The 12240-nt window shown below is 35.4% G+C and overlaps 1 pseudogene; it reads left to right on the forward strand.

Moving 5' to 3' along the window:
- The first annotated feature begins 731 nt into the window (after window positions 1-731).
- Window positions 732-850, forward strand: LOC120595138 (uncharacterized; annotated as a pseudogene).
- The last annotated feature ends 11390 nt before the right edge of the window (window positions 851-12240 follow it).

Here is a 12240-nt window from a genome sequence, read left to right on the forward strand (position 1 = left end):
AGAAGTAATAAAAGGTTTTTCTTTCATTTTTTCTCTCCCTTGTAGTTGATGTAAGTCAATACTTTTCTAAGAGACCTAAAAACTTTTGCAGATGTCCTTATGTCTAGAACTTAATCCTAAGAGAGAGGAAAAAACAAACATGACAAAAATGAAGCAACCATGTAAGTTAGCCCATGCCTGGATTTCTGAAATATTTTATAAAACTCATTAATATAGTGATATTTTCTATGCTTATATGTTGCTCCTCTAAATGATTGGCAGATCTAGAGCTTGAAAAACTTGAAAAGATTCTTATTTCCTACAAATGCTCTAATGATTGAAACTTAAGGATGACAAGAGGACTTAGACATCATATAGATCTAAATCTCGTAAAGATTTAGAGACTGAAGTCCAAAGCAGTTAAACCACCTCTCTTGGGACACACAGCCGGTCAGTAATAGATCTCAGACAAAGACACATCCACCATCTCCTGAGAGTTCTGCCCTTGACATCTCCATATTAGACAGATGCATACATAGGGATAGACAAATAAAGATGTGTTTCTGTGTTTAAGTGGAGATAAAACACCAATAACCTCACTTCAAATGTTAGAATGCAAGATTACTTCTCTATATTATACTATCAGAGTAAGAAAATTTCATTTTCGAAGACTGAAAATAACTAGTAGTTTCTGAATATGTGGGTTCAGAGAAATGAATTGTAATGGATAAATTATATATTTAAATTCACACATCTACGGCCATGCTACCCTGAGCAAGCCTGATCCTGTCTGATCTCCGAAGCTAAGTAGGGTCGGGCCTGGTTAGTACTTGGATGGGAGGCCACTTAGGAAAACCAGGTGCTGTAGGCGTAAAAGAAAAAAATAAATAAATAAGAGATCGTAAACTGACAAGGTCCTTGCAATCTGTGAGGTCAACCAAGGGTTGCCACGCCTAAAAAAATAAATAAATAATAAAAAAATAAATTCACACATCACAGCACATGCATGTGTTCATATACACTCACACATACACGCATACACCAATATCCAATGAAGCCAATTGCCATCTACAGGAATGCTCCTAAGTGGCAAGTTGACGACATATATCTGCATGGATTCCTTTACCTTTAAAGACTGCTGTATTTGCTTATCACTCATGGGATGTAAGTAATCTTGAGTGTCTCTAAAAATGTGACTGGAACCTAATGTGTCCTCTCCCCATTGGTCAAAATCAAAATCCTCCGTTTGCCTGTAGATTTTTGATTTCTCATGAAAAACGTTCCAGAGATTTCTTGGGTCACTGCTGTTGACTGCAATAACTAAGAGATCGCCAAAGTATTGGCCTCTGCTTTGAATTTTAAGAGAAAAAATAAGTTTTATACCCTTACTTTATAATACGCAGTCTCTAAAATGACGATGAAGCAGAGTGATGACAGCCATCTACAAACACATCACTCATCCTGCTGGTGAACGACATTCTAAGTCATAGAGAGCATCTTTAATAAATTATTTTCTCTCTTCGCCATATTTTACTCTTGCCCTCTCTTCATTGCCAGCACTACAAACCTCACAAATAGTCCTCTTTCCGTGACTCCACCCAATCTTGAAGAAAGATGCATAGATGAAGCATCTTATTTCGTACATTCATGTTTAAAGGCTTAACTGTTTGGTTTTTTTAAATGTAGAATACAGAGGGGGAAAAAAGGTAAGCTATTTAGAAATAGGAATAATTATTCCATTAAGCTATTCAATGAGACAGTGATTTTGAGGGATTTTGTTGAAACTTGTCTGTAAAATTTTTAAACCTATAGTTACTGAAATGAGAGGCAATCTACTAAAATAATCAGTAAACAGTTTTAAAAGTTAGGCAATGCTGACAATAATGAATAATTATAGAAAAAAATCATCTTCAGGATACACAGAAAAAATGTTTAATTACTATAAAGAAAGCACCTTTATTTGCAAAAGTGATATCCTGTAGGAGATAATACTATGTCAATTGACTGTGTAAGATTTAATAAGAAGATAATCTGACAAAATGCTCTAAAGTAAACTCCAGTATTAGATCATGCGTTGAAAAGTTTAAGCCAAACTTAAAAAAAAATAAATTTAAAAAATTTAAATGCACAAAAAGGAACACAGCGTGCATGAGTACCATTTTATCAAGGGATTATTTTTAACTCCTCTGCATACAAATATTTTCATCATTACTTCACTGACATTCATGGGACTTACTCGATTAATTCAAGTAATTAGATTCCTCTCCTTTCCCATTCTCTTCCTGATACTGAGAATAGAAAAGTCCATTAACAGTTCCATTGGCAGGAAAGCACCTCTCGATGATTCCATGGCAACACCCTATCAAACACAGAGGAGACCAGTCCTGAGAGGAGAGAGAAAATCAATACAACCCACCACTGGGCAGGGGAAAACTAACTCCAAGTGATTGCTAGGCAATATTATCTTCATACCACACTCTTTTGGACCAGAACTAGAAACACAGTTCTTTAGTTAATATTTAATTTTATAGCTACAAAAAGAAAGGTCTAAAACTATTTTTTTAATCTAGTATATTCCATTTTAAAGGAAGTAATCTCTTACATTTTCATGTGGGAGCCCTATCTCCTCAGCTTTTTGCTCTGGACTGACTCTTCCTTCAGTTTTTTATTAGATTAGCTAAACTGAGTTTGTCCAAAACCACCATGAAAAACTTTCTCTCCCTGTAATGAGCCCCAGTGGGAACCTGGCAATTTAGCTTCTTCTGAGATTTCAGAGGCCTCTTACCTACACATGTATATCTCTCCTCAGTTAAACCAGCTACCTGCAAATTAACGTTAACTGATCAATGCCATCTGTCGCTTCAATGTTGTTCACTGGCTTTTAGAGAGGGAACCTAGCAGAATGTTTAAATGCACATTCTCCAAAGCCAAATGGCCTAGGTTCAAAGTAAACCTATAATACATAGTAGCTGAGGGCCCTGTGTGCCTGTTTCTTATCTGTATGTCAGATGAGATCAGAGCAATACCTGCTTCTGTGTTAATAAAATGACTTAAATGGATATAAATCACTTAGACTGTACTTCACTCATAGGAAAAGGCTTACAGGTGTTATTATCATTCATTTTACTCAATATTACTTAATGTAATTTATGAGTTCAATTTGGTTTTATAGTCATATAACACTTATAAACACAAGAGTATATAATGAGTTTTATTTTTTATATACTAATTATATTTAAATCAAAAATTGTTTAGCCAACGTGGGCGAATGAGAATTTTTTTTTAAAGAGTTACTCAAGTTTAAAAAACTCTTTCTAGCTATTGCTTATTCTACACACGTCACACACTGTATAATGAGGAAAACATGTTCTAGTTTCTGGGAAACATTATTTCCCTATGAAAGACAACAATGATGGGAGGTAATGAGATGAAATTGATAACTATGGAATCTTCAGGCAATTTCATTCCTGGGTACTTCCCAAATTAAACCAGTTACAGGCCAACCTACAATTCCGCTCTGATTTTGAAATATGATTCACAGAAGATATCCACACAAGCTTCCACACAAGGTCTAACGGAGATGAGCATTAAGGCTTCTTCTGCTTCCCAGCTCCCTGAGAGGAAAACAGTCATGGCCAACACTGAGTCTGTATCACAGTCATTCGAAAAAACAGGTCTCTGATCCCTGCTTCTTTCTGTTCGTTCTCTGATTGGCCTAGCTTGGTTCCAGCAGGGCGACTAGAACCCTGTAAAAGAACATGGCTCTTGCTATTGTAAAATCACTTGATTGGGAGGATGGGAGGCAGTTCCCAGGAAAGGAGAGAGATGCAGAGGAGAAGGCCTGCCCACTCTGTTGGATCTCACACATACTGAAATCACACTGAAGCAATATTAATCAAATATTGTAATAGTATTCTTATAAAATACTAAAAACTAATAAAAGTAAAATATCCAAACTAAAATATAGCTTTCTAGAACATGGGGGAGCAATTTGAGGTGGTATCAAAACAAGATACAAGACAGAGAAAGAAATGAGAGGTGTTTTCCTCTTTCTCTGTTATGGAAAGACTTGCTTCTTCCCTTGGGAAATCAACAGGCCACTTGAATTTTGTAAGAGTAATTTTAGTAAGTGATTAAGGTAAACAAAACAAAGTGATAAAAATGAAAAGTATTAAAATGATTGAATATATAGAAGGTAGCCTGTATTTCAAGCAAAGATGAACTTTCATGAGATGTGATGCTAAATTTGTCTAGATAATGATAAAAGATATTTTACATGGAGATGAAATTAGGTGAATATCACTCCCAGAGCCAAGGATGCTTCAATTCTTTCTAAAACTACTTTTTCTGTCCCAGACAAGAAAAAACTAATGGAGTTCATCACCACCAAATCAGTATTACAAGAAATATTAAAGGGCCTTCTTTAAGAAGAATAAGAAAAAAATTAAAAATATGAATAAGAAGATATCACAAAGAAAAAAACTCTCACTGACAAAGGCAAACACATATCAAAAGCAGTGAATCAACCCACACTAAGGCCAATACAAAGATTAAAAGGCAAAAGCAGAATAATCATGTGTAATTACAACAGTAAAGTAAGGGATACACACAGACCCACACACAAAAGAAGTAAAAAAGTATGACAAAAACATAAACGTTCAAATACATTCTATAATGTACTTGAACTTAAGTGACCAACAACTTAAAATAGGCTGTTATAAACAAACATAGCTTTGTATATATGAAGCACATGGCAACCACCAACCAAAAATATACAAGAAATAAAGAGAAAAGACTCCAAACACAACACTACAGAGGGTCAGTAACATACAAGAGAAGAGAGCGAGAGAATAAGAAAAGAACAGAGAAGAACTACAAAAAAATTAGAAAACAATTAATAAAATGGCAATAACTACACATCTATCAATAATTACTTTAAATGTAACTGGATTAAATGCTCCAGTCAAAAGATAAATGGATGAAAACATGGTACATATATATAATGGAATATTACTCCGCCATAAAAAAGAAAAAAATCTTACCATTTGTGACAACATAAATGGACCTAGAGGGTATTGTATTAAATGAAATTGATCAGGTAGAGAAAGATAAATACCATGTGATTTCACTTATATGTGGAATCTAAAAAACAAAAAAACTGAACAAGCAAGACAGAAACAAACTCATAGATGCAGAAAATCAACTAATGGTTGCCAGACGGGAGGGGGTTGGAGGGCTGGACAAAAATCTGAAGGAATCAAGAAGTACAAATTGGCAGTTACAAAACAGTTATGGAGATGTAAAGTACAGCTTCTAGGAATATAGTCAATAATATTGTAACAACTATACATGGTGTCAGGTGGGTACAAAACTTATTGGGGGGGGGATCACTTTGTAAATTAGATAAATGTCTAACCACTATGCTATACACCTGAAACTAATACAATATTGAATGTTAACTGTAATTGAAAGGTAAAAATAAATAAATAAATTTTTTAAATAAAACTTTTTCTGTAATTGATAAATGTATATGAATGCCTACCAGTGCTGGACTATCCAACTTGTGTTGTAAGCCCATGCTTAGAGAACCAGTCAAGCAAGGACACATACAGAAAATACATTGGTCAGCATACAGTAGAGAAGGATGTAATATTTCATAGAAATGTAACATTCATGGGAAAAATCTAAAGTTGATAGACTTTACACTCATACTTTTTAAATTTTGTATTGTTTTATTTTGAATTACATATGACAAATGGGGATAGGAAGCATAAACTTTTAGATGTTTCGATCCTTTATAGGACTTTATCTCAGTCCACAAACTCCTATATGTGGGCTCAGCACTAGTTCCTCGCGACACAAATATAACTTTGCTGAAGAAGAAAGTTCTTTTCCTATGTGATCTCACAGAGTTCTCTCCTGGCACTGAAGCTGTCCATCACCAACTTTTCAGATGCCCACTATGGCATAAGTCCACAAGGCAATGGACTTTATTGATTTTGTTTGCTGTTATTTTCCCTGCAACTAGAATAATACTTGGAACATAGCAGATGCTCAGTAAATATTTACTGAATGAATAAATCGATAACTGCTTCCTCTACCATCTTAGAAAGCTCCAAGCTCCAGGCTCCTAAAATTTGTGACCCTTCTCTCTTTCTTGTTTGATTTCCTTGGAAGATAATCACGAGCTAGATGTTAAAGAATTTTTAAATGATGATATTTGGGCTATTGCTGTTCCCTAATTTCAGATTAAGTTTTCTCTCGTCATTCTGGTCTCCTAAAATCCAGAAGAGAGCTGCCCTCCCCTAGCTTCAGTTTCTTGACCTGTAATGTCATAATAATGGTTCCTACCTTCTCCCATCTAGAAGATTGTGGTGAGCGTTAAAACAAGTGACATTCGAAAGTGTTTAGGGCAAGGCTTGACACATGGAAACACCGAATTAATAATTACACCTTTTATTAGGGTATTCCAGGCTCATAATGTTAACTCCATCTTTGATGACTCAGAGAGCTCTTGTTTTTTATTCATATGTTAGTTTTCTGTGTTTCATGGGCTAGGTCTTTGTACAGAATACTATGTTTGATGTATTTGTTGACAAAAGAAGTAAGACACTTGAAAATAATTTACAATGATGTAGGGATCTACCCTTGGCTACTTTTCTCCCCTTCATTTAATTATGAAAATGTTGAAACATATTAAAAAGTTGAAAGAATTACACAATGGACACCAAATACTCACCACTTAGTTTCTCTGGTTGTTAACTTTTTGCTTTGTTTACTTTATCACAGATCTATGCTTTCATTAATCTAAGAGATTTTTTGACAGGTTTCAAAGTATATTACAAACATCAGTATACTTCACCTTAAATGCTTCCACATATATACTAACCACTAGAATTTAATATTTGTTTAGTTTTTTTGTAAGATTCACATACAGTGAAATGCACAAATTCTAAATTTAACCATTTGATCGGTTTTAACAAACATACACACCTATGTAAGACACTTGCTACTTTTTAAAAACTATTTTCACATTTACATCATACAATAAATGAACAAGTTACTAATCATATAACTTGTATCTTAGCTTCTTGAGAGGACAAGAATTCCTAAAAACAGAAATTAGATTTCTCTGTATCATTACAGATTGGCCAGTATAATTATATTTTTTGCAGTTTCAAAGAATGGAATATTTTTATATGTTTATGTCAAATCCTAAAATTCTAAACTTTTAACCATCATCAATGTACAAACATGCTTCTCCAGTCCAGAGAGAAATTCCTTGAAGAATATTAAAAATTTAATGAAAAGATTCATAGCAAACAAAGAAAAGATCATACGGTTCAAGATATTTTTTATGATTGAAAATAATCGAAAAGTTGTTCGCTAAAATTCGTGCAACTCCAGGCTGCTGGATGCCCAAAAACTACTGTCTCCAATTCATTCACTAGCAAATTTAGTGCAGATTCTTACTCACATTGGTCCATTCCAAGTACAATTATGGGAATCTTAAAAATGGGTCATAACCAGAGGTCCATGACCTTCAGGAGATGGATTTTGCATGCAAAATCTATAAGGGACCAAATGCACATTTACCTGGGGAAGTTCTAAATGAATAAATTATTTAAAAAATTAAAAACTTATACTGTAAAAGCAAGCTCAGTGATATACTGGAAGTGAGTTCAACCACAGAAGACATAAGAAAAAAAATAAAACCATTGAATCTAAATGATTCACTCAACCTTTTGATAAACAATAAAACATACTGACTTAAGTTTTCTTTTTCCTTTACTCTGCTTATCATTGGTTATAGGTATATGACCGGAAAGTATTATTACTATTATTAACAATAATTACATAGCACTAGCACAAGTCTTTCAGGTAAGCAGGCCAGCTATTATCATTTAACTCTTTATAGATGAGGATAATGAAGTTCAAAAGGGATAGATTATCAACCTATATAGCTAATGAAAAGTAGAAATCAGGCCTAATTGGTCTAACCATCTTTTAAATCCACATCCAAAAATGTTTCTATACCATTACAACATTACAGCTAGGCAATTGCAGAAACTAAATTTTTTTTTTTTAAAGAAATGTGGGAGAGACCAGATGCCTAAGAGTTGATTTGGAACTTCGAAGCTCCAGGAGCTGTTAAAGAGACTGGAAACCATTATAAAGCATCAGGGGCTGTCCTTCTGCTTCCACCGAGATTCCCCATTAACTAGCATTCATTCAGCAAACTTATCAAGGATCTCAGCGAAGAAGCTTCCCAGTAACCTCACAGTATTATCCTTTTCAACAGAATCATCACCAGAACTCCATTTTCCTTCTCCCCAGCTTCTCTTTTTTCTTGTTTCCTATGAAATGACCTGACCCTGGCTAATACATGAGTGTTGCAAAATAATGAGTTTTCTGGGATTATCTCTAAAAACGTATCATACCTAGGAAGAATGTTTAAGAAACCAATAGATCAATGCTAGAAACAGATCAAGAAGAATGAATGAATGAAGAATTACCACAGGGTTGCTCTGTGTTTGGTTTAAGCAGTTGGTGTTGGTTTGTAAACTGGCCCCCGTACGTGGAAGACAAGGTGAGATGGAAGAAAGAGGCAGGATACTCTAGATTGGAAGGTGGCAGGTTTAAAAAGCCAGGGAACTTACATACGAGGCTTTTCTTGGGCAGCCATAAGATGAATAGATCTCTTCACCTGTCCTTCAGAGTCTCAAAGTTTACACAGAGGTCTTAACTGGGCTCAGTCATGTATACTGTACAGATGGTCTCAACAAGACATTGCTCTCTTAAGGCTGCATTCTTGGCAACTGCTCCCAGTGTGAGAACAGTGGGCAGAACGTACATTCCAAGGACAGGAATGGGTGAGGAGCTTCCAACTGTCCAGGCCCAGCTCAAGAGTCAACCAATAGTCACTTCCTCTCAATGACCTCCTCCAAAGCTGGTCACTAGATCAGGCTGTCTAGATCTCAATCCTAGTAGCTTCCCCACTTACTAGTTCTATGATACAGGGAAAGTTATTTAACCTCCCTGGGCCTAAGTGTCCTTATTGTAAAATGTGAAAGGTAATTGTACCTAACTCATAAGATTATTACAAGTATCGAAGGACTTAATACTTATAAGGCACTTAGAACATTGTGTAACATATAGCAGATGCTGTGTGTGTGCTTTATAATAACTTGCCCTGAACAGGATCTCTGAAGTCTGTTAGAAATTTAAATACTTACATAAGTGATTAGTTGTACTTTCAATTTTGACTACTTGAACTCTTCTTGAAGTAAAGGTTGGTGGGATGGGAGGAGAGTCAGAATTCCCACTGAGAGTTCCTCTAACTGGCCAGATATAAGAAGCAGCGGAGCAAAGGGAGAATGAGAGGAGAGAATAAAGAAATATTCTTGTCAAAAATAAAGTATATACACATTCCCAGCAATATGACTGCCAGAAAGGAGGAGAAAACTTACTTGACACTGCACATAGAAAAATCCAGTGAATTTTAGCCAAGAACCAAACTTGGTCCTGGAGAATGTGGGGACCATCCAGGAGGTTGAGTAGGAGAACCATAACTCCCAATGTCGAGATTCTCCAAGGGTGACATCCTCAGTGAATAAAATAGAGCCTCTCCAGTTTCTCTCCCCCATAGAGAAAGTAGGTAGTAATATTCTACTTGACTATTTTTGCCTTGCCTCTGGATATGCTGGTAGGAGTAGGGGCAATCCTTTCCTGAGAATTATTAATTACAAGCTCACAATCAAATGGATTCAAATCTAGAATTCACACTATTTTAGAGGTGTGATATCTCTAAACCCCTAATATGAAAATTTTGCTTCAAGAGATCAGGTCCCTGAGCCAAGCACTTCAAACTCAGAATCTCAAAGATTTCCCACAGATTAAGTTGTTAAGAACCAAAACTGACAGTCTGAAATCAGCGAAAACAGAGGCAATATGCCACTGAGTAAGAAACAGCAAAATGATAAATCATAGAAGCAGACCCATAAATACTTCAAAGATTGGAAATAGCATGGAAACTTTAAAGTAAACATATTTCAGATTTCAAAAAAATAAAAGATTACTGAAAATATTATGAAGAAACAAAAAATTATCAAAGCTGGCCAAACACTTCTGAAAAAGAACCAAATAGAAATGAAACGCAATATATAGGTTAACTACCACATTAGATGTGGTTGATGAGAGAATCAATGAGGTGGAATTTAGACCTGAAAGAACTATCCAGAAGACATCATAGAGATATGAAGTACTTTAAAAATGGGAGAAAAGTGAGAAGGTACCATATATAATCCAGAAGAGGGTAACTGACAGAATGGAGAGGAGTAATATTCAAGAGATAATGACTGACAACTATCTAATACTGATGAAATACTCAAATCCTCACATCAGGAAGGAAATCCAAGCAGAATAAACAAAAAGAAATAACACAGATATAATCATTGTGAAACAGCAAAACGTCGAAAAAAGAAAAAGGTCTTAAACACTGTTAGAGAGAAAAGACAAATTATCTGTGAAGAATTTACAGTTTGACTAAAGCTAATTTCTCACAGAATAATGAAACCAGAAGCCTGTGCTATAATATTTTCAAATAGCTGAAAGAAAATCCAGAAATATATATCCAGCAATCACAGCTGGTACATAGTAGAACAGTGTAACAGAGATTAAAAATTTGAAAAATGTCCTTACTTGTTGATAAGGGGTTGCTGCACTGAACTCCACACCCTGCACAAGCATGTCTCCACCTGGCCCTGCCACCCTGCCCCTTTCCTGAGATATCCCCTAATCTAGCAACTAAACGCCACTGTGTGGCGCAGCAGTGAGCCTCTAGTACCACTGTACCATTGGCTTTCCTCGTGCTCCCAGCCTTCTCAGGGAACCCATCAGCCCTCTCACCAACCAGCCAGCCCTCTTTGATTCCCATGTGTCACCTCCTGTCCTCTCATTTCCCCTTGACACAGCATGTCTACAGCCCTTTGGGGAAGATGGCACCCTTGCAACAGTGCTGGAACACAAGTAATTGGCCAGCGCCTACTAGCTAGATCCCCAAAGCTGAGGCTGCTCACCACTAACAAGCTCCTTCAGAGTCACCCATCTGTGGCCACTGGGAGGAGCTGCAGTCCATGTGGATTTTACCTCTGAGAAAGCCGAGAGGGCAAGAGAGGACAGTCAAGTAATAGGGCCTGCCAATTAGAGGGATTGTTTTTATAAACTATACAAATGTCTAACCAATGTATTGTATACTTGAAACTAATAATAAAATAAAAATTTTTAAAAAAATAAGTTCTGCCAGACGTCAAACAGGTCAGGCTCTGAGGCACAGCAGGCCCTCATTTGGCAGGAGTCTTTAATGACGGAGATCCAGGCTATAAATTATATCAACGGTTACGATCTTCCCACAAAGAACACGCAAGACCCAAATGGTTGAGAAATGAGCTGTCCTGAATATTCAAGGAAAAGATAATTCTAAGCTTATCATAGTTCTTTCAAAGAAAGATCAACAGGGAACACTCCCAACTCATTTTATGAGACCTATATAAAATTGATACCAAAACTGGACACAAACATTATAAGAAAATTAAATTCTAGTTCATTCAGTGGCATAACGCAAAAATCCTAAACAAAATATTAGTAAACCAAATTAAGAAATGTATAAAAATAATAACACATCATGATCAAGTTGGATTTATTCAAGGGTACAAAACTGGTTCAACATTAGAAAAATCTAGTGATATAACTCATTTCAATAACAGATTCAGAGACAGAAACTATGTGATCCTCTTAACAGAGGAAGAATAACCTCTAATAAAATTTAGCAACCATTTATGATTTAAAAAAAAAAATTTAAATCTTAGCAAACTAGGAATAAAAAGGAACCTGCTTAATCTGATAAAGTTTATCTATAAAAGAAACCTGTGACAAATATCTTGTTTAATAATAAAACGTTAAATGAATCCCCTTTAAAATCAGGAACCAGAAAAGATGTCCAATATTACTATTTTCTATTTATTATATTAGAGATACACGCCAGTGCAAGATAAGAAAAAGAAATTCAAATTGTAAGGACTGGAAAGAATGAGATTTCTTATTATTTGCAGTAATATAATTATCTGTGTAGAAATCCAAATGAATTTATATATGAAATGCTAGAATCAATAAGAGAGTTTAGCAAGTATGTAGAATGTAAGATCAATACACAAAGACTATTTAATTTTACAAACCAGCCACAAAGAAAAGTCTCTACTTTTG

Source organism: Pteropus medius, unplaced genomic scaffold (assembly GCF_902729225.1).
Source record: "Pteropus medius unplaced genomic scaffold, Ma_sr-lr_union100, whole genome shotgun sequence".
NCBI classification, from domain to species: Eukaryota; Metazoa; Chordata; class Mammalia; order Chiroptera; family Pteropodidae; genus Pteropus; species Pteropus medius.